Source organism: Xiphophorus hellerii, chromosome 24, assembly GCF_003331165.1.
Source record: "Xiphophorus hellerii strain 12219 chromosome 24, Xiphophorus_hellerii-4.1, whole genome shotgun sequence".
NCBI classification, from domain to species: domain Eukaryota; kingdom Metazoa; phylum Chordata; class Actinopteri; order Cyprinodontiformes; family Poeciliidae; genus Xiphophorus; species Xiphophorus hellerii.
Genome location: NC_045695.1, coordinates 14,256,802 through 14,281,098, shown reverse-complemented (window position 1 = coordinate 14,281,098; position 24,297 = coordinate 14,256,802). Strand labels below are relative to the sequence as shown.

Sequence of the window (24,297 nt, the reverse complement as noted above, 5' to 3'; positions counted from 1 at the left end):
AACATGTGGGGAAACATTTGTAAGTTTGTGAGCTGGAATTACAAACGTGTTGTTGTGTGAAACACTGATGCAGTATTCATGTGCAGGAGTAGACGCATGCATATTCAGGTCACCGCCTGTTGCTCCCACTCGCTATGAGTCGACTCTAAATTCATCCACAATTACGGGGGACAAAAAAATAATAGTTCTTCGACGGTGAGTGACTCTCGGTTCATCTGGACGCCGAGTTACGACGCAGAGAAGACGAGAAGAGACATCTTCCAGCCATGAGCATATTCTTTCTCCTCTTCTTCCTCCCTGGGGAAATCACTACAGGGACGAGGAAGGAGAGATGTTGTTTTCTTTTCGCTCAAGTGCCCCTCCTCTCCCTCTTCTGTCCACCTGTGCCCTCCTCAGCTGCAGCGTAATAATCTGCCCATCTGCTGTAATCAAACTTCTCCCTCCTCTCCTCCTTCTTCACCTCTTATTCATCGTTCTTCAACACCCTTCCTTTGTTTGACATTGCACCTTGCACCATTTTCACCCTCTTTTTTATTCTTTTTAAACCCACCTCTGATTTCTTTCTGCCTTCACAAGTTATTGATCAACCTAATCGGAGTCGTTGCGGTGTAGTTTGGTTGCAGATGTGGTTGTCGTGACGAAGATACAAAGAGGGGAACGGGGTTGACGGTGGTACTGCTGAGCCGCTGCTTCCTGTCAAAACCAAATCTTTTGTTTTTTTCCTTTGGTTTCCCTCCACAGTCGGCTTTTCTCTCCCCCGCTGTTTGTCCTATTTACCTGTGACTCAGTGTATCCACCCCTGATCCACTTTTTCTCTTTTTCATCTTCTCCTTTCCTCTCGCTTCCTTCCAAACATCTCTTGCCTCGTTGTGGCACATTTCGAACAGACTTGTATTGATATTCAAATAATTCTCCTCCAGGGAAATAAAGGGGAACCATTGTCTCCATCAGTGTTGATGTTTAAACTTTAATTCCCTTTTTTTCTCCATTTTGCATGCAGGAACTGAACGCAGTTCACTGACAGATGTGTTTTCTTTCCCTGTCAACAAGAGTTACTATCTGTAGATTAGCAAGACTTTAGCAAATATTTAAACATTTGAAAATGTCTTGAAATAATAAACTAATTTTTTCATCTTTAATATCTGATTGGTTGAATATTTTAGTGTTGCTATGCATTTTCACTCAAAAATCACACTATTATAGAAATGTCAGTTTTTGAATGTTTTTCTATTTCCATTTGGGGTTTTGCTGCATTTAGAATCAAATACTAAAAAACTATCAAGCTTATTATTTTTTAGCAATAAGCTAATATTTTTTGTGTTTGGAAAATGAGACATTTCAAAATCTTCCAGATTATGACATCACAATCCACAGGCACTACACAAACATGAACAGAGCACGTTTGGTCGCTGTTGGACAATTGTGTATCTGTTTTCAGCCATTTTGAAACATAGAAAGTGGAAACGTTGAGTTAAAGGGGGCGTGGCCAGCAACAGCTTATTTGAATTAAAGTGACAGCGCTCTAAAACTGTTTATTCTGAAAGGACCTGAAACCTCATTGTCCGAGAATGATTTTGTGTTTCCAAATTCAATAAAAAAAATTTATTTATCAGTCGCCTTTAAATTAAAGCTATACTAAGAGTTGAAGCAATTTATCTGAAATCTGACCGTTTTTTACCCAAATATGACAGATTTCTGGTTTTATTATTTTTTTATTCATAATAGTCAGTAGGTCTATAACTAACAATTATTGTACCAATTTATTAATCTGATTATATTTAGATTTCTACAGTATTAGACATACATTAAAAGATGCAAAGAAAAAAATAATTATATTCCTTTTTTAAATAATAATAATTTTTATTTTTTGGAATTTGTAGTTGATTCTGCAGGATGCTGGTAACGTTTATTTGTCAGGAATCTTTATTTAAAGTGATTTTTAGTGTTATATTACACCATCAGCCTCTTCTCCTGTTTGTGAAACTTTTCTGTACACGTGTAACTCAATAATAGACGGAGACGCCTGGATTTTTTTCTTGACACTTTAAATCAAAGGCAGGTGTAGGTGCATAATGTGACATGTTTAAATAAAGTGTCTGTTTTTGTTGATCCGTGTGTCAGTCAGTTGGTGCAATCACAAGGAGGCTTTACCCTAAGGGAGACAAAACCTCAGGTTTTATATTGTGTAGGCAGGAAGTGGTGCAGCACAAGGAAAAGTGAATTATTTGGTAAAATTTGTTAAATTCATACATGTATAGATGCATTTTTCTGTCTGGTTTAATGTTTTACTGTTTAGTCAGTGACAATTAATTATAAAATATTTTTTTAAAGTTTACTTTAGTATTTGGTAGCATTTTCTTTAAAACTCTTTGACTTTGGTGAAGCGTTTTGGGTTTTTTCCCACCAGCTTCCCAGAGTAATTTACTGGGATTTTGGACCATTCCCTCTGAAAGAAAGAGTCTTTTCATCAAATCAGAGAACATGTCTCCAAACATTAGGATCTGTCCCCCTGAGCTCATTTTCAATCTGTAATCTCACTTTTTGTTGCTTTTGGAGCGATGGCTTCTTCCTCACTGAACGGCCTTTCAGTGCAGGACATGTTTCACGTTTTCTAGTTCTGATTAGCACAAGAAAGCAGTGCGTTTGTAACCATAAAATACATCCATTTAACTGTGACTTAAAACAGTAATGAGAAATAGTTGTCTTTTTCTGCAGTGTGTATACAGTATCTGTAATAATCATCTCTCTGTTCATCCTGTCTGTGCCGTCTTGAAGTGTTGATTCCTTTGTGAAGTGGGATCATCTGACTTTGCTAAATCCAGCAGATACATAATCAGCCTCTTAGAAAACAGAAAACCCCTCTGATGCATATGCAATGAGGAGAGCGCTCAACACTCTCACAACTCATGCACCTTGTGTGACAAACACAAAAAAGCTTTTTCCCTCCCAAACAGCTGATCTCTGTTTTGCTAACAGATTTCTCTGGAAATGATTGTTATCCCAACTGCTATTTGCTCTAGTTGCACCAACCTGACTGTAATCCTAAACAAATCAAGCAAAACATATTTTTTTATTTAATATTCTAATCATCCAGTATCTAATTTCTGCAGATTATGGGTTGAATTAACATTTTCAGGACGCTCCCTGTATGAAAAATGAACATTTAGTCCTTGTCGGCCGGTGGGTTCCTCGCCGTTTGAGTGGAAGAAGGTGCATCAGCTCTGGACGAGCCTCACCTTGAGTTTAATTCGTACGAATGCCTCTGAGAAGGCCCTGTCTGCTCGAATCAAAGCATGCACGGCCTCTCGTTGTCCTCCTGCCTCCGGTCATTAGTCTTCCTCGCTCAATTTCACTCGTTTATAACAATCGCTTGAATCCTTCACTTCTTTACTGCGGCACTCCGGCGTCCAGCTTGTGGAGATCAAATTGTAGCGATTATACGAGGTAAAAGTCTTAGGAGTAATAATTAAAATCAAACGCAACTGGTTGCATTCAGATTTTTACTTGTAAGAAAAGTGCTTGAAATCATTGAAAATACTTGAATTTCATTTAGGTGTTTTTAAGGTCTGTATAAAGTCCTTGATATTCAAACTGGACAGTTCGAAAAAAAGCTTTTTCCCAACCAAACTAAATGTTTGGTTTCAGGTTAATTTAAATTATTTCTGAATGCCAGAAAACTTTTTTCCCCCCATTTTCATTTAAGAATTTTGACATTTAGTTTGAAGTATTAGGCTTAACAAATACAAGAGATGTAAAAAAGCCCAATTCAAGCAATTATTTTGATGTTTCAACTTATAACCATTCCAGAAAAAACCAACATGATTTTTATATTTTTTCTGGAACTGTTAGAATTTTTTTTGTAGATTTCTTTGTTTAGTTTGTTCAAGCATTTAAAGTAATTTACTCTAACAAGATTTGTTTGAAATGTTTAAATCACTTCTTGATAATCTGATATTTTAAAGATTAAACTAAATGATTGAAATTGGGGTATTTTTTATTAATTAGTGCTTTGTGACATTTCATTTTGTTATATTTTTGTTTACTTTCTAGAATACTGCCACAAAGAAACTATTAATAACTAACTGAAACTGTCTTTTTTCATCGCTTTAAGTAGAAAAATTGTATAAAGAGATTAGACTTTTTGATAGTGTTGATAGCAGGATGCTGTACAAAGAGAACTGGCTGTATCAGCTGCAATTCGCCTTTCAGTTTAATAATATATCAAAAAGTCTGCAAAGAAAAAATGTGTCACACCAGAACAACAAATAACTATCCGAAATGCTTTCACATCAAAGAATATCTGCAGCACATTTCCCCCAGGTATCAACTTTTCTTTTTGAGAGTGAGAATCCGACATAAATAATCCCATTGCTTTGTTCTGTTATTTCTCAGCGATACCCTCAGTATTATTTAAGCTTGAGCTCTTTGATTTCCCGCCCTACTTCTCCTGTCTGCAGGCAGGCAGATGGAAGCCACTTTAATTCATTTGAACTCTTAACAATTTGTCTCTTCTAAAACGACTTTACTGGATCTAAAGTCGTGACTTACTGTACCGAACAAAGCGAAGTCAGTCGTCCAGGGATTTCGCTACACACTTGTACTTTAACACACTGTGACGCCGTCGCTGCTCCGTCTGCCGGCCGCTCGGCTATCCCCCCGGACCGCGGTCCGGTATCTCGCTCAAGGGCACCTCCACAATACATGTGAGGGGAGCGGAAAGCCTTTCTCACTCAATTTCCTCATACAGATCTGCTCAGCTGGACTGGAGAGTGTGACCTTGGAGTAACAAGCTCCCTGTTGAACCTGCAGCGTCCCCAGACTGGGACAGCAGGGTTCACAGGAAGGACATCCCACATGTGGGGATACATGTGTGCTCCTTACAGGAAGTGGTCTAAATAAATCCCTGGGTATTGAGCCGTTAACCCCCAATGGACCCTTCATGTTTTACCCCAAAACCTGAAACGCAACGTTTGCCACTAATTAGTTCGGTTCTCACCATACATCATGATAGTCAATCATTTTTGCATTTTTAACCTCTTAAGTGGCAGTTTTCGTTAGATAAAACACAAATATTTAATATATGCTTATGCTTAATTAATTTAGATCACCATATATCATGGTATTACATGCAATAACACATTTATTTCATTTTGTAACCTCTTAAATGTCAGTTTTATATATTCAAAACTGAAAAGTGTAAAAAAATTATGAAACACAACAATTATTTAATTTCTTAAAGTGCCAGAAACATTTAATATTTAATAGACCTTTTTGCAAATATCGTTAAAACTTTTTTTTTTTAATTCTGAATATTTCTGCTAGATTATTCATCCAAAATGGAAGATTAACGCTAAATAAAAACACATTTGTGAGGGATTTTAACATCATGAAATTTGAAAAAAAATTAAAAACTGAATTCATATTTTAAAAATGTTCCAAAAATCCACCTCCAATGGCGACTGGTGGCATAATAAATACAAAATAACTCAGATTGCCCTTTTTGATTTAGGGTGAAAAAAGGGAAACTACACAACCTGGCCAAATATTATATACAAATTTAATAAAACATAACTTGTTCAGTGACAATAAAGGTGAAAATGATCAGATTTTTCTTCCGGTCTCCTATAAAATGTGAACATCCAGATTATTTTTAAACCTCTATTCATCTACTGGTTGTGGAAATTAAAACAAGAAATGTTAGAAAAAATTGACAATATTCAACCAAATTGTAGCTATTAGCCAACTTACTTCTGCAGTCGCTTTGCAGCAGAAATTTGCAATATAATAGAAAATGGTCAATAAAAAAAACAACAATAATAATATAGCAACACAATCAAATAAGGATTCAAAAGATTTATCCTCACCATTTACTGGAATATAAGAGTTCTCCTAAAAGAGTAGCCAGACAGATTTGTGTTAATTTAGATAAATTGATGCATTTCTTTAAGTAAATTGGCAGCCATATTGAGTTTCACTTTAAGTTTGTCTATGTTGGGTGAGAAAGTTGATCCACAGGATAATCTGAGATTTAAAGGTTATGATTGACTCACTTGCCATTCAGTTGGGGTTTGAAATGTTCTCCGTTTGTTATTTTTAACCCAGTTCTCATTCCTTTGGTTTGGGTTAAGAGGCGTGCGACACTAAAATCTTGTCACCTTCTTCGTCTGCAATGTCTCCATTTCTATTTTCTGACTCTTCAAGCTGTGACTACAATCTGCTGCTGTCTACTGGAGGCTCTGAGGGGTTTTATTGAAGCTCACCTTCACTAGCTGTCACTATGCTGTGCAGCAGCGGCTTGCTGAAGGATCTGCTCTAAAATGTGACGCATTTTCCACTACGGCTGTAAAGTAATTGCCACTAACCCTGATAACTCCCTAAAAGCTGCCATCAAGCATTTGTGCTGCAGGGAGTTCATGTTTTATATCGCAGAGGAGGAACTTTGCCTCCACTGTGAAAGTGTTTTTCAACCTGTTTAAGCATCTCAATCAAATTGGTGTCTGGACTTTGACTAAGCCACTGCAAAACCTCCTTATTTTTTGCATTAGATTGTTTAGCAATTTTCATTTTTTTTATTTTGGCGGTGTAATAGTAATAAAAGTTCGGCTCTGGCTAATGTCTTTCTGGTTTAAATTTTTGTTGGACTTTTTTTAAACTGTTTTATTTATTTACACACAGACAATGTACAACACTTCATTAACCTTTTAAAGTGGCAGTATTATATAAAGTTTACTTTCTGAGCTTTACATCATGTTATAATGTTATTCTCTCCTCAAAAACATACCTGGAGCTTTGCTATAATTTTTTCATGCTTGTTTGAGAAATCCTTCAATCTCTATGGCAACCATTCAGTTATAGAAAATGCCTTGTTGGACTTAGCTCCGCCTTCAAGGCGCAGCTCCTCCTTGGAGTTGCAGTTCCACCACACGGGGCGCCCTTTCCCTGCGTCCCCACTTACAGCTCCTTCAGACTAGCCAGCAGCGATTAGCAAACACCTTTTGAGCTCATTATAAGAGCTACTTCTCAGTGCAGCTGTGGTAAAAACGTTAACAGAGGAGCCATGTTGTGATGACTTCCTGAAGTTTCAGAAAGAGCAGAAGCTTTTAAAGAGACAGAGGCCCAATTACAAAGTCAAATTTCTTTTAAGTTATATTTTTACTTAAGTTAACATAATACTGCCCCTTTGGACAGAGAGATGGCAAAAAACACTAATTTCGACTTGCAGTTTAATTAATTTTAATATATTATTTGAAAATCCAGTGTGTCTTTTGGCACAAACGTTACCTTTTCATTGTGCCAGAAAAAGCTTGAATAAACTTTTCTTAGATGAAGTAAGTTGGTCCAGAATACAAAGAGAGATGGACGTTTTCCTCAGGAACTCTCTTTCTTCTCCTCACCTACATTTCCAGTTGTCAGTTTGTCTCCCTGCTTGTTTTGTCTTCATCTTTGATCCGTCTCCACGTTGTTTCATGTCCCACCGGACCCCCGGCAGGTAGGAGATCACACGTCTCCAGCACAGATGGCCTCCTCTCCACCTTGGAGGGGGAAGCTGTCCTGATAGCTCAAGGCTATCAGGGATTCTGTGTTTGGCGCTGAAACGTGCCTTTCCCCCTCGTCGGTGGGAGAAAGACGGGCGGATGTTGTGTGATGCTACTTCCTGGTTGCTCTGCCTTTTCATCTCTTGGTTTTTTTTGTCTCGTTAGAGCAAGAGGGGAAAGCAGTAGGAGAAAAGGCTTACAGATTTGACAGGAAAGTGTGACTCTGACAGGAACTCGGCGTTTCAAGGCAGGCAGGTGAAACGGCTGGGAAAGTGTTCCCCGGCTCGTTGGCGCTGCAGGAACAGTGACACGTTTGGCTCAAAAACACCTTCCTCACAGGGGAAGAACGCCCATTTGTAACCTGCTCTGCACTTTTGAGGAAGAAAAGAGCTTTTAGTGTGGAGATTCAAAACGTAGTGCTGCAGAAACAACTGTTGTGACTACACAGTACTTTGACTGGGCCATTGCAACTAGGCCTGTGAAGAAAACAAATTTTGCTGGATGATAAATTGTCCCAGAAGTTATCGCGATAAATGATGATATTGTCGTTTTGAGACAATTATCAAGTAATATAACAATAGTGGCATAATAATGCAAGAAAACATTCTCAAAGATCAATAACACTGAAACTGGAGGACATTTTAAATATCCACAATAAGTAAACAACCAAAACAACAAATAAAATTAATTAAGTCTTTGTAAACAAAATTATCCTTAAAAAAAGGAGAGAAAATCACCAGACTGAAAACTTTTATCATCCAGTTTTTGGTAGAAAGAGAGAAAAACAATAAATCATGCAAATGTGAATTATTGAGCTCTTTAATTTATCATGCAATGAATTGATTTATTGATTATTGTGACAAGTCAATTGTTTACTTTTTCAGCTGTTCTGTTTTAGATTTACTTGTTTGGACAGAAAGCTTAATATATGATGATCAACTAGACTTTATCCCAGATCATCACCCCTCCTCTGCCATGTCTGACAGTTGAAATGAAATATTTTGGGTTAATATTTGGTTCTGTTTTCATTAATTTATTAGAATATCACTGCTTTGGTGAAAGCAGCGTTCTAGAAAACACAGTTTAATTCATATTAAGGCGCACAAGGATCTCTTTCAACCAAGTTATTGGTTAATCTATGAATTATTCAGACAATTAATCAGATAAAAACATTGAACAATTTTGTCAAATACAGTGTAGAGCTGATCTACAGAGTATCTTTTGGTTTAACCAAATTATATTTGGGGAACAAATTTGCTTAATTGGAGATTTTCTTGACAGAAAATGAAGTTTCACCTTCAAATAGCCTCAGATTTAGCAGGCGAAGCCAAAACTGATGAACAAATTTACAGATGAAGAATTTTTTATTTATTGTAGATGCATGAAGTATATATTTCTATATAGTTTTGGCTTAATTACTCCTCTTAGTTTGTTGTTCTTTCAGGAATCTGCTGTTTTTGCGTCTCTTTACTCCAGTTAATGATTAATCGATTACGAAATTAATTGACAGTTATTTAGATGCACATTTTAAAATCTTTAAAAGTCTTTGAAGCTGTCAAACAATCCATACATGTTGAATCTGTGGAGAATCTTAATGTAAATATCCTAACTTTAGCTGGAAGTGTCTGAAATGAAACATTTTAGATTTTTTTTTAATTTCTGTTTGGAAATGTCCGCATTATGTTCACATATTTATAGTTTATGTAACGTTTTCTGATGTTCATGGCTTGGAGAACCCCATAAAGACATCCTGTTGTGTTGACTGAGTGGGAAGGACAGAGCTGCCTTTCTTCATCCCTTTGAGCTTTTTTTGTATAAAGCAGATCCCATTTGTAGTTTTGTTGATCAAGCCCATTTTTTGACACCTAAAATCATGACATGTCGTCCTGGAAAGTGGAAATGAAATCCACACTGTAGGGGGAGAAGAAGAAAGACCCGACAGATCAACACCCTGCTGGTAATCAAACCCTTCAGCCACACAGCGTACCATTAGTGCTGACTTTGATTTTCTCTCAGCTTCTCATCAGCCCTTATTTTTAACCAAATCCTCTTACAGGACGTGTGTGTTTCATTTCTGCTGCAACTTGCTGGTTTCTTCAAGGAAAACATCAAGGCTGTGTCACCAGCTCAGCTCATTTGATTTGACTGTTTTCCTCTTGGTTGCTCCGACTTTCTTAAAATGTGCAAATCTGATAAGATGTTCAATCATCTCACACAGATGTGTCCGAAGTCGGCCCTCAGAACAGTTTTGGATTATTCAAGAATATGTTTTTACTGATCTTAAATCTTTAAACAGAAAATGTAAAGTGCAACACAAAGTATTCATCTCATCCAGGTTTCTGCTGTCATATTTATGTAATTCATTAATAATAGGTACCAAAATAATCCAGTGGCTTCTACTAAAATTCAATCTTGGATCCGTTTAGAAAAAAATAAAACAAAATCTTGTTCTTGTTGCTGATAAAAGACAGAAACAAATCCAGAAAAATGTAGGACATGCTGTTGTTTTCTTTTAAACAGGGAAAACCTGCTTCACCCTTTATGACCCAAGTTTCAAATGTCCATTGTACAAAGTTCTTTAAATGTCCTGTGAGTAAATATATATTTGCCCATTTCTCCATAACTACTGGAACTTTCAATATCTAGCAAGTTATTTTCACAATTTACCGTCTATTGAAAGAGTGTTTCATCAGATTAATTTCACTTCCTACTGCGGTGGGGGTTAAATTACCGTAATAACCAGATATTGGCTGGAAAGCGCAACGTCTCATCTTTCAGAAACTGATTTCATTTTTCAGATAGCGCAAAGTTTGGCGGAGTTCTGGTACTGCAAATCTGACTGGACCTTCGCTGATATGTTAAGTCTAGAAGGGATAAACTCATACATTTGTCTTTGCTTATTTCAATGAAATATTATGAGTTGAGTTTATAATTTATTTAGCGGGTAAGAATAAAAACTAAAGTAGTTTTTACAATTACAGTTATAAAGAAAAATGGTAAAAATGGGTAGTTTCAATTTGACATTATGACCCAAGCTGCAAAACGTTTTGAAAAACCTGCAAACAATGAATGAAAGTGTTTTTCATGAAGGAGTTGATTAGTATCAAAGCTCTTGTTTTAACGTTTAATTGAAATGTAAGCCTTTGTTTTTTCCAAGCTCATAACTTTCTAATGGACTCTGCCAGTCGAGTCCAGTCAGACTCTCACAAAGCCGGTTTTATGTGACGTCGTCCGCCGCCACTTTATACGGACGCCGTAAATATCGCTGACAGGCGGGACTCGCTCCGAAGCAGCGACGTCCTTTAATCATTTTTATTTTATCACCATTATTTTATTGGGTCTTATCATAAAACAGCATAAAAGATGTGCAGCATTTATTTTAGAAATGACAATCCCCAACCGGTGTTGATAAACATGAAAGCCGCCAGTTAAAGTTGAGGCTTGATAATCGCCGTCGTTACGTCAGATAAAAGATTTTGATTGGCTCCGTTTGGGGAAAAAAAACAACTATATCCACATTAGTGGCTCTTCTAATATATTTTATCTGCTAGAACTTGCAGAATATATTTTTTGTTATTGTTTCTTACACTTAAAAATAAATATTAACAGTTTATAGTTGTTTAGGAAAATAAGTCAAGTCTTTGCTGTAAAAAGTAAAACATTTAATTATGTAAAATCAAAAATAATGCAAAAAGGTCGTAAAATAAATTCAGCAAAATTTTTCACATGAAAACAATTCAGAAGAACCAAAACTTGAATTTTAAACTTTTATTGTGAGGCTAAAAATTTCCCAGATTAAGAAATAATTGTTTACATATAGGAGCTTGTTTCAAGTCAATAATTCATTAATATTCCACTAGCGAATTATTTCACTAAGACCTTTTTCCCTTATAAGTGACATAATCTAGTACGTTTTCATCAATATTAACAAATTAACTTAAAACAAGCTCATATTTCTTGCTGAAAAGTTACTTGCTTGTTAGCTTTATCTTATTTTAAGCGTACTAAAATATTTGCAGTAGAAACTAAACCAAAAATATTTGACAAGATTTTGTTTTGCAGTGTTTTCTTGTTGCCATCTGCAGAGTTTTGAAGATAAATGTGACTCCTCAATGTCATGATTTCCATTTTTTTCTCATTTGAAGAATATAAATAAAATGTTACATCTTATTTATATAACTTAAGGTGTAAACTACTAAGTGGAATGGTAATAGGAATTGTTAGCTTATAATTTTAACTGTGGATTATTCTCTGTTGACGTTTCTTTGGGTAACTTTTCTGTAAAAAAAAAAAAATAATCCAAGGAGGTGATTGTAGCTGAATCCATCCTCTCTGGCATCTTTTCCTTCACCTTAAGTCGTTTAGTTTGTAAAGCGAACATGAGGATCCTCACTTAGACACACTTGACCTCCGTCCTGTCTGTCCCTCCTTCAAATAGAGACACAAACGCTTGGCGGGCGGCGCCTGCAGAAGAGCGTGAAGTGTCGGAAGTCAAACGCCTCGCTCACCTTGGGAGGAAACGCTCACGCTCATTCGAGCTTGAGGGTCGCCACGGTTAGCTATCCTCAATCCAGCTCTGACCCAGGCCTCATCCTGGCGCCTCTGCAGCCGGTCAGATTTGCATCAAGAAGACCGGCGTGGTTCAGAGATGCAAATGTAGCGGCGTGCAGGCATGCATATTTATCTGGGGCGGTAGGAGGGGGGAGTGCTGACCCAGAGGTAGCTGCTCTCTGAGCGCTGCGTGTGATTTATGACCTCATTTGCATTTTAAATGTTTCATTTTTACATAAGAGGTGATGTACATTTAGTGGAACTATTAAAAAAATGAGGGAATCTGAGCGCCATCCCACTGACACGGTGGATATCAACATAATTGATTATAAAATTATTTTAAAACCTTAAAATATAACACATGTAATAATAAATGCTAAGAAAACCAAGAAAATGCATAAATATTGCTCTAATTGTCAACTTTTGAATAGATTTATGGAAAGGTTTTAGTGTCCTAGTCAAACTCCAGACCAAAATATGATTGAAACAGCTGGAAATCCCCTCAAATAAAAACTATCCTGCACTACAAAAACAAAATCTTAAATATTTTTGATCTACTTTCCTTTGGAAATATTTTTTCTACACTTGAAAAATAACCTTCAAATAATATATAGGAGCTTGTTTAAAGTCAATAAATCCTTAAAATTGATGAAAAAGTCTTAGTTCCACTGAAATATTATTTTACTTATAACATGGGAAAATTTCAAGTACTATTTCATCACTATAAGGAATTTTATACTTAAAAGAAGCTCCTGTATCTTACTGAAAAGTTACTTGTAAGTTAGTTTTCTCTACAAGTGTAATAAGATATTTGCACTAAAAACTACACAAAGTCATTGCACCAAAGCCTCAGTCATTAGAATATAAATCGTTGTCATTATATTCCTTTTGGATATAAATTTAGTTTGATTTTGTTTAAATTGTTTCTGTTGCGTCTCACAGTTAGCGCTGTCAACACATTTGATTTCATTTCATGCAGTCGTGTCTCTCCTTCTGTTGCAGTCGGCCAACTTTCAAGGCCGTCGTTCTTTTCAACCATTTATTTGCGTTCGCTCGACTTTGACATGAAAAGAAGCAAAGTTTCATGATGAAGTTGCCAACAGCTGGCAACAACCCGGTGTGTGATGAAGAGGGAGGACAAGCAAAAAAAAAAAAAAATCAGCCTCTCTGACTGACTCGGGCCGGTTCTAACATTCATCTGCTTCTCCACAAAGTGTTTCACTCTGCTGCTGTCGGCTGAGTGATCTGCCTCGGCGTCTCCTTATTGACAGCCAGCTTTTGTCTGCAGCGAGACGAAGCATTCGGTGACACCCGCCGCATCAACACGCTCAAGAGTAGCGCGAGGAAAGGACTTGAAAAGACTGGATTAGTTGAATGCTTTACAGCCAGATGCTGCATCGAGTCCTGTGGGTTCAGAACAATGACAGAATAATAAATTTGCAATAAACTCCCAATTATTACTGCAAAAAAGTGCGGGAATTTGTTAATTCTTCGTGAATTTCCACGACAATTCGCAAGAAACTAGAGGGACTGATTGATGTAATTTGGCAGTAAACTGACAAAACCTGAATTAATTTGATTCCTAGCGTAATATTTAAGCACAAGTCTAGAATTTAGAGGGCCATATAGAAAGCTAGGGCGGGCCAGATGTGGCCCACAGGCCTCGAGTTTAACACATGTGACTTATAACATAAAAATCCACAAGAAAACTACTTTTAGATGGCTGTCCACTGCAGTGAAAGGGTTAAGAAATTGCGCGCCGGGCCATTTTGAATCAAGTTATATTTATATTTATTGGGTGTTGATGTAAAATCTGACTCACCTCACTGTAACCAAATCTACTTAATGGTATAAATCAAGTTGATTGATTGATTGGAGACAGAAAACGTAGTGAGAAAACATCTTTACATAAAATATTATGCAGTAATTTCATTTTAAAGCATTGCTTCCTCTTACATACTGAATTGTATCGTCTGGTTTCTCCTTTTCTTGACCAAAATGGACAAACGCGCTCGCTCACCCATAAAGACCATTTAATGATCTGGGATCAGCAGTTCACAGCCAGCCAGTGTAATTATGTGCGTCTTACATTTTATGTGACAGGAAGAACAATGACTAATTCCTGTATTGCTTTAGCTGCAGTTAGCAGGCTGAATGTCTAAGTAGCCATTAATGAGACCTTTCACCTGAAGCAGAGAAAATAGAGAAGTTTGTCAGATGTAAAATCTTCAAATTGTGGATTATTTCTATTAATGCTGCAAGCACCTGCATGCTGAGTTTTATAATGATACCAATGAAAAGAAAAAATGGACTGCTGTGATTTAAATTATGAGACTTACTGGTATCATCCTGACAGCATCCAACAATGTCAATTTCCCGCTCAGGGGTGTTGAAGAAAGGCGCTCCAGCTGGGAAATGCGTCGCTGTGCTCCATTTTTGTGCTAGAGAAATCGCTGAGAGGACGGATACGTCAGCAACTCGGTGGCGCTCTGACAGGCCGCCAAATTCTGCGGACGTTCAGAGAAGCTTGTTAGGCGGTCAAATAATCAAACCATGAAAGATGCATGCTTGGTGTAGCGCTAATTTAGGCATATACATGCAGAAATGTCAACAAACACCATTCCTATCCAGTTCCTGCATTACCCAGCTGTCAGGATGGAATCACAGGCAGTGCAATAAATCAAGCCAATGAGGTTCTCAGAGCCATATGGCCCTGCTGCCCTCATGATATGATCTGTGGGATATTATTACCCCTAAGCCCTCTGCGTTTGTCTGAAAGGCCTTTTGGTCGTGTGAGTGGTGAGCGGGTGAAGCCAAGGTGGTGCCGACGTGGAGCGCAGACGGGCCAAGGTGACTTTAAGACTACAAATGTGTTGGAAGTCCTCCTCTGACCCAGGCAGCATTAATACGCAGCTACTCATTACACTTTGAAACCAGAAAGGTGTGATGAGAAAGGCCTCAGCGTGAATTAGCCCTTCACCGTTGGGACGATTTCTGCAACCTGTGACTCTGGAGAAATATTCAGGAAGTTTGGTGGAACATTATATAGAAAGAGAGCAACATTTCTACTTATAATTGTGTTTCCACTAATTATCAGCATTCAGTTTCCATAATGGAAGTTAAACAAACCTAGAAAGTCGTTTTGTTTGGGAAGGTGTGAACGCGTAGTCGCCCTCTGACACAACGCAAACCTGAAGCTTGGCTCAGTTGAAGTGAACTCAGCTCGCTGTTTGAATTTATATTCTACCTGAAACCACTCCAAAAGCAGGAAGTGGACTACATCAAAGGGCATTCTGGGTAAATACAACCAAAACAAACATGTTAGCTTAGCGCTAGCAAGAGAAATGATTTGTGATCTTTTACCAACCACTAAAACCTGACTCTACTGTTCCTGTTTACATTTTGTGAAGAAGGAAGTTGGGCTTAGTGTCTTCTGAGGATTTTGTGTTGTTTCCTTCAGTGGTTATTGTTGCAGTGCCTCCACAGGTGAGGAGGGGAACGGGTTTTGATTGATACAAAGCAGAGTGAAGGAAAATGTTGGTCCCCAATCGAACAGAATTTACCAAACTATCAGGTGTGTAAACACCTTAGTACTACAAAATAACCTTCTTTTTCTCAATAGACTGCAGGCGAAAGCATTTTGTTTTTTTATTTTGCATTTTTTTGTTCTATTTTTACAAAAGTTTGATTTCTGTCTTTTATCCAAAGCATAAAAATATGCTTGAATTAAAGTTTTGTGACTCTTAAGAAAATGTTTTCAGCAGAAACAAGGGTGAAAATTTTTTATTTTTAAATTGAAAATATCAAAAATATTTGAAGCAAAGATCCAACTCTTCTCTATTGTTTTTTATTGCGTGAGTTTGACTTTCCCATTGCTCTGATTATTGGTTAGTTCAACAAGTGCAGTCAAACAAATCCACAGCAGAAAAATAAATGATTATTGATGCATGTATAGAGGAAGGATCTCAGTTTGTAACGTAGAAGATTGAATCAGCTTGAGTTGAGTGAGCTACAAAAATCCATCCTGTCTTTAAGCTTGTTGAACACATGCACTGATCAATAATTAATGGCTTTGTGAGTAAAAGTTAGGATTCATAACTAATTTAGGAAGCGTTTAAGCATTACAGTTTAATGTTTGATCAATTATTTAGAGATCCTAAGTGAGGAAGCAGCAGCTGTAATGAGCATTTAATTACGAGTTTATCTAACTTGTCAGGTGTGGATTTATGACAGACAGCTAACCAGTGCTATCGTCGTCTTTTTATTTAATATTTTTTCCCTTCTTGGTGTTTCCTGAATTCACTTACGTACTTCAGGTGTTTTATTCGGACAAACATGGCTCAACCAAAGTCTCGTTCTGACATTTTTCATTCTTAAACTTCCAGATGGCTTTCATTGCAACCTTACACTGTGCATGTAGAAAAGGTACAAAACATAAAATTGGCAGCTGGTAGATAAATTTGACAACCAGTGAGATAAAAAGGTTGTAATTTAGATGCTAACGGCCAGCTGTCTTACTGCTCATGTTCCCAACCAGGCTTTCTTCAAGTCATTCCTGTCCAGACCCCTAAATTTGGGGAATCCTGCTGTCATAATGTTCTTTCACAGTGTAAAAAAGCTTCTTAATGAGAGTTTGGTCTCAAACTTTAGCTTGTTTCTTTGCTTCTTGGGTAAAGCATTAACTTCTGCTGCTGAGTTGCAGAAGTTTCTCCTGCGCAGTGGTTGAGTGATGGAGAGTTGGAGGTAGTTTTAGCAGTTTGTTCTGGTGCATATTATACATCTTAAGACAAAAAATAATGAGTTTTGTTCTTAATTCACACTTCTTCTGTGTTTTACACCGACTAGTTAGCATGAATATGATATGTCAAAGTTTATTTCAGCTACTAAAGACTTAAGATCTCTGACAGTAGTATATTGTGTCCTGAGTTTGGACCTGCAACACCAACCACAAATAGTACACTTAGTTAAGACAGAAAAAAAATTACTTGAATACGAATTAAGTTGTTACATTAAAACACAAACCTAATCCAATCACCATGTATTTTGGTTTCACTGAGTGAGACTGAGAACAGGCACAAGGGGAAGAGCACAAGCTTGTTTATTTAAAATTCAAATACTGAATGACTTGATCTGAATTGTTCCCACTTTCTGCAGTACTTAGCTCTCACTCATTCGTATACAGATGACCTTTGACCCACTAAAAATGGTGGAAAAGGCAGAAAAATCTTCTTTAAAATCCTTTATGAACACAGGAAAAAAATGTTTTGGTCATTTTCGTTACTTTAACACATTCACAGACACAAACTATTTGTTGTTTTAAGCTGTTTAAGTTTAAACCAGATTATCGCTGGACCTTAATAGACAACAGAACCTCTGATTAATAGAAGAGGAACATTTAGTACGTCAAAGTAAAACCAGAAAATAAATTTAAAAAGGTTTACTTAAGGGTGAAACCAATTCTAGACACAAAGTAGGATCTCTAGTGGCATTATAAGGTCCCTTCACTTCCCTATTTTTTTGCAATTTTTCAGCTTTTACTGATTTATTTATTTTGCCAGGCTTATAATACACAAAGAGAAATCCTACATTTGTTAAAAACGTACAGAATTTATTTGATATAATAAAGCAAATTACAGTAGTTTAGAGGGAATCCTTGCCCATGTGAGGTTGAGTATTTGTTGCACTTTTTGGAGTTTTATTTCCTTAAAAGGACACAAAAGTATATGTTTTTAGAAAAGTATAAAGTCGTGAGTGATTCCTTCCGTCGCTCCCTGAAGCATTTAGTCTTCTCTGTCCAGACCAGACCGTCCTCTAAAAGAAACAAAGAGACGTTTGCCTTGAACTCTCTCTGAACCTTGCAATCCACCGCTGACATTTTGCACAGCCCTCGCCTGGTAATACACACACAGAGACACATTTTTGCACTCAATTTCCTCCTCACAACTGTGAATGAATCACATCATTGCACATCTTTCCCTCACACACTCGCTGGCTCACTCGCTGGTGTTAACCCGTGTTTCAGAGGATCCTGATGCGAGGGCCGAGAGACGCGCTAATAGGTTCCGGTGGGTTGCCTGTGTCCGCTGCCTTTGACCATCACTTAGTGCGATCAGGAGTGACAGTCCGCCCTGGTGGCCCCATTGCCTCTGTGATGGAGAAGGTCAGTGCAGGACAGGTGTCTGTCACTGCTGTTCAATTATAAAAATGATGTTGGCGGCATTAAAGAGGAGATATGATAAACCGCTGACCCCTGCCTTCATACACACGGGCAGAAATTAGCATTTACAAGGCAAAGCTGCATTTTGAGCAGAAGTCTTTAATGAAAGTGTGTACAGGCGACTCCAGCTCCTCTCGGTGTCATAACCGCTTTGATCTGCTCCTCTCAGATGGCTCCTGATGAAGGCTCCACAATGGCCCTGATTGTTGATGATCAGTGCCAGTGATTCAATTATCGGCTGCAGCTTGCACTGCGAATGTGTAATCTAAAGCACATCAGTGGCAACACGCAGAGCTAACAAGAGCTGCTGATGACGGGACAGACTTCAGAGCACTTCCAGAAACTTGGGGGACTTTTCAGAGAGCATGCCAAAGCAGGGAGATTTCTATTGATTATTTAATGCAAAATGGCACAAATCAAGGCCTCACAGTCCCTGTTTTATGGTTTTTGTGCAGTAAAAAAAGGTGGTGGATATTTTCAGAACTGTTTCATTTAATAAATGCTGGGAAAAAAATAGCTTCTTGATCAGTTTGCAACCATTTGGTAGTGGCGTTTTATACCCATATGTTGCCATTTTGTGCCAAGGAATTCACATTTACTTTTTTTAAGTCAAGTATATTCATCAAAATTCACTTTATTTTTTATGACAGACTGTTTTAATTTAATATGATCCCAGTTTGGACCAGGAAATGTGAGATGATGAACTCTGATCAAACCGACATGGCTTCCTGCTTGTAGATATAATCTTTTTGAGCCTTAAAACTAATTTTCCCTTCTGAAAATTATGAGCAAATTCTAGAAAAGGACTTTAAAGCAGGTACTAAGCATCGCTCTGGCAGGTAGAAATTGACTTATGGTGAGAATTAAATGTCCTCTTCATATTCTACCTAAAAGAGTTGGTTTGCAAAAATACTAAAACTACAAAAGATACAAAATAATAAAGGTGGAAAATTAGCATTTCTCATTTCTTTCTTAGATGATTCTATGCTTTTACAGCTACTATGTCATTGTCTAAATGTTAGCATAGCGATATATTGGCCTTTGTTTGCCTAAATTAGAGAAATGTCCACTGTGAATGCCTAAAAAAGTCAAACATTCAACTTCTTTTTTTACTAACTTCCTGTACAACTAGCTTCTGTGCTAAAATGCTAATAATCAGAACAAATTTAGTTGTTATTTTTTATGTTGTATTTTATAATAATTCTACTACTGATTGGTTTTGTACAATTACTTGCTTGTGGAAAATACATAATTTGCTGCTGCTTGTGTAAATCCAACATGCTAGCATAGCGCTATGCTAACCTAAAAACAAGGCCAGTATTTCAGCCTTTCCTGGATGTTCAGTGACATTTTTGATCTGAACTTTTTGTCTTTCTTTAGGCGTTTAAATATATTACACATTTTACATTTACATGACACTTGCTAATTTTTTTCACCACTTTAGGCGTTGTGTTAATTGGCGTTAAATGGAAAACAAAATCATAGTCTCTCTCCTTTTTTCTGTGAAGCAAAATTTTGATGCCGTGAAACTCTATATACAGCTGTCAGATGTAGATGTTACAAAAAGCTCAATGTTTGCATAAAAAGCAATTTGCATCTCTATTACTGGGAAGTATATAATCCAGCAGGAGAAAAAAGTTCACTTTTGGAGATGGTAACTCGACTATCATCATGTAGGAATGAATAGGATTTGATTATTTTTCTCAGAGAGGTTCTTATCCCTTGATTTGTTAGCAGATTTTCTGAAAGCTGCTTGAATAGAGAAAGAAAACTGCTGCAATTTCCATCCTATATATGTAACGTCTGAGCAGAATAGAAACATGCATCTGACTCGGTCTTCTATAGATCCATTATTGCCTTTTTCCTCCTTTATGGCTTTCTTTGCATTCAGTGATGCTATTTTCTACTTTTAATGGTTCATTCTTTAGATTCTTTCCCTCTTATTGTACTATTTTCATGTTTTGCATATTCATTATGAGAAATCCAGTTTCAAGACATTATAAAAGCATAAACAGAAACTGTAAATGCCAGCAGATATGTTCATCATAAGATGGTGTAATTTAACTTTTATCTGTAAAGTGGAGAAAATGTTTACAGCTGATTAGTTAATAAATCATCCTAATAGAGTTCATAAAATATTCACTTTACTCAATTTATTTCACATCTTGTTCCTACTTTTCTAACTTCCTGCGGCAAATAAGCGGTGCTACAGTGCTAATGCTAACTTGTACAAAACAAGATAAGTTTTAGTTTTGGCTGCTTTCATTTCTATTTGTTTCATGGTTTGCAAAATCCTGCAGCTAATAAGCAGGGAATCTATTTATTTGCTGCTTCTTGCGTCACTGGTTTGTTTATATTCACGTGACTTCTCCTTGACTGATGATCATTTTTACAAGCCTTGCTGCCCTTATGGGAGTTTTGCATAACAAACAGAAGACAGTTGGATCAAAACAACCTAATGTTCATATGGAAATCCAATAATAATTCTCCCCATCCCTGCTGCACTGGATAATGTGTCATGTTTTTATTTCTGCCTTGGATTTGATTCAGATCTGACTTTGTGCTCGGCATACGGAGATAGCTATGTGAATCCTAGTTAAATAATCCCATATGTCACTCTGAAGTCTGTGTTTTTTTAAATTAAAACTGACGTAAATAAACATGGTTTATAGTTTTAGATCTTGTTGGGTGAGAGTGATGAGGAATTTACCAGAGCCGAGGTTAAAAATAACAAGTAAACTTTTAAGTTTTAATCAGCTTGAACCTTTTATGGCTGTTTAAAGCAGGTATGACTCAATAAGACTCTTAAACAAGGCCAGACTCGGCTGTCTTTAATGTCAGCTGACAAACATAAGGTACCGGGGAGCCTTTCCTGACCCCTCTTTGCATTTGAGATGAATCGGCGTGTTTGCTGGGTCGCATCCTGGAGTAGCTCGTCCGCCCTCATGCATGCAGACGTCGCCTTACAACAGCTGAGGTTTAATGAAGACGAGTCGTCCAGTGAAATAGATCGATGGTGGGGTCGCTGTACCTGAAGAGAGAGAAGAAAATAGTCAAAAATAGCAAAAGAAAGCCTGAATTATCATCAGAAGTAGAAGTTTGAAATATGTTATCCTTAAATGATTTAAACCTTTATGACTAAACTTGATTAGTTTTACATCGTGGTACATTTTTCAATCATAATCAAAAAGTAAATAGATTACACCTTTAAACAGAGTTAAGGAGGAAGCAGTTCGATCAACTCAGTGTGTTATAGATGTCTTACTGTACAAAGTTAAAGTCACTTTGAATGTTGTATATGGTAAACAGGTTGGTGTTGGGGTATTTTAGGAATATTTGGTAACACTTCATTATTAAAATTTGCATAAAAAGTCTATTAAAAGTGTCATGTTTCAGACAGTTTTATGCGCAGCCCTTCAAATAAAGTGTTCCCAAAAACTTTCTTTGATTTTCATCAACAGTCGTCTTGCGTTTCCAAAAAAATCACCCAAAAAGACAAATTTAGATAAATGTCAGAGGAGAATGAGTTTCTTAGTTTGAGATGATTGAAAATCAAAATTACTGCAAACAAACATTCAGTGCAAGGAAGCTAATGGGAATATGATCTCCGAATGTTAAACCGGACAATAAAAAGTTGGACAATATTCAGATGTTTGACACAAACAACAAGAAAGCAAAGATCAATCACTTGTATTAACCGGTGGCTGTGTAATAGTGTCTGATAGATTTTCTTGGTTCACGTTAGACCCGTTGTGCTAGCATCTTTGGGTTATGGTGGACACAAGATTCACATCCGTTGGTGTTCAGCTAACAAATCTGCTGCAACTTTGTGACGTGATTAAGTCAATATGAATCAAAATCTCTGAAGAAATCTATGCCACGAAGAATTAAGTCGCTTTCTAGAGTCAAGAGGATCCAACACGGTTCTAGGAAGTTGTTGATTCATTGGGGACCTACATAAATATTCCTTTAATTCAAGCTTCTGCTTTCCTCTAAAAGTAGCACACTGTCTGTATATCAGTCCGTCTTTAATCTACTGTCTACTCTGCTGAAGATTTTATAGCTCAAACAGATCTCTGCAGACATCTCTTCATTCTCTTTGATATCAGATCCTGAAAACATCAGTCAGGACTCTGAAAGTTGTCAGAAATGCTACCCAGTGTCAAAGTGAGGAACGTCAAAAGCTTCCAAATGATTTTTAATATATTTTAGGAAGCATAAATATCAGCCTTTAAGTTATTATCTTTAGACTTAAAGAGGAACAATTTAGTCATCACGCAGATTAAATTAGTTACAGCTGGAAACCAGCGATCAGGTCTGAAATCTGGCTGTAGGGAACCTTCACAGACACATAAAGGTGGTTACAAAGTCAGCCTTCTATCACCTGAACACTTCAAAGGTTTGTTAGTTTTTAAATGATTTAGTAGTAAATACATTAAAGATCTGCTCTGTATCCACAGATTCACAACCAAACATGGAGAAGCAGTATTCAGTTAATGCTTTTCTAATCTGGGAGAAATTTCCAGAAAGCTCTCTCTCTCTCTCTCTCTCTCGCTATATATATATATATACTCACCTGTTTAGAGTTCACAAACTACAGTCAATCAGTTTCTATATACTTAGCTACTTGCTATGTGATGGTTTTTGCTTGTTTTTATTTAAGAAAATATTTATTTGCATCATTTTTCCATAGTTTTGTCTGAGTTGTTTCAGTTAGAGGATTACTATGTATGATGATGACATATTAATATTTCAAAATGACTTGATACTGCAGAGATTCAGTCTTGCTGTGTTTATCTGAGCACTATAACATGAGTAATGTTATAATGCTCATTATAACATGAATTATTACAGAAAATGCTTTTTTAATCTTTTAATTTTTTCCTTCTCTCTGTCACCCAGCATGCATTCTGTATAATATACAGTAGGTTCCTAAAGAGAATAAGCCCATGCTACCAACACAGTCATCTTCATGTAATGGAAAAATGATGACAAGCTGCCAGCTCTACAATAGCCAGAGGAGTCTGTCTTTTTAAAAGCATTATTTTCCTCCCAATCCAATTCCATCCTGCAAAGGAAACTAAAGATTGATTTCCTTCTCCAGCTTTTCTTTGTCATTTCCCATCTTCTCTGTCAAGATAGATAATGTGATTGTTTCCTGCACACCAGTTCAATCACATATTCGGCCATATTTGTTTTGAAATGACATATTTTTCTGCACCTATACAGACAGTCTGAGCCAGTGGAAAGTAGCGGTAGACTCCAACATCCTCAGTGTTACAGTCTCTGTTTTTTTTTTTTTTTTTTACGTTGTTTCTTTCTCTGTTATTTGGGTGCCAGAAAGAAAACAAGAAACAGCTACTGTGGCCAGCTTTCACAAAGATGGAGTCAGGCAGGAGTCTTTGTCCCTTTTGGAAATGAAACCTTTTCTGAAAAAAGATTGTGAAATCAGTGGGTTTCCTTCCCTGCGTTCACTTTCAGGGTGCAGATAAAGGTTGAAGTTAATTGTTTGTCACGACTGATTAAGCTGTTGATCATTTATTTAATTACATGACTGATTTTCCACTTGAGAAAATATCCAAATTCATTAGAAGAAACGGTAAATAAATCTTAATCAAAGCTTCACTCTTTGGAAAAAATCTTAAATGTACTAAAACAGTGTGAAAATGAGGATCCAAGTAGCTGCAAATGGTTATTTTTGCATTTTCTTTATGAGAAAAGATTGTATGACTTTATGAAAAGACTGTCCATCTTATTGTTACTATAGTTACATTAATTTGCATTGGTCTGTATTAAACTGACAATAGCCAGCCCCGAGATGATTGTGACAGCGATGAGATCACAAAAGGAAACAGAAGGAAGAGGAAATTGCAGCAACTAATGCAGTGTGCACATTTCTGCTCATTTTACCGCCTGCAGCCTGTGTTGCTGGTTATTTAGGTTGCATTAGGACAAATAGTTTAATCACCTGGACGTGATGAGGCGCCTCTTTAC

The 24,297-nt window shown here is 36.9% G+C and overlaps 1 protein-coding gene and 1 long non-coding RNA gene across 5 annotated transcripts in view; one reads left to right on the top strand and one right to left on the bottom strand.

The window, feature by feature from the left end:
• The window catches only part of LOC116716013 (uncharacterized), a 29,257-nt gene extending 22,218 nt beyond the window's left edge, over nucleotides 1-7,039 (bottom strand). The window contains exon 1 of the long non-coding RNA XR_004338348.1: nucleotides 6,956-7,039. This is a non-coding gene — a long non-coding RNA (uncharacterized LOC116716013). The remainder of the gene's footprint in view (nucleotides 1-6,955) is intronic.
• LOC116715903 (neural cell adhesion molecule 2-like) overlaps nucleotides 1-24,297 on the top strand; it is a 288,491-nt gene that overhangs the window by 35,297 nt on the left and 228,897 nt on the right. The window lies entirely within an intron of this gene.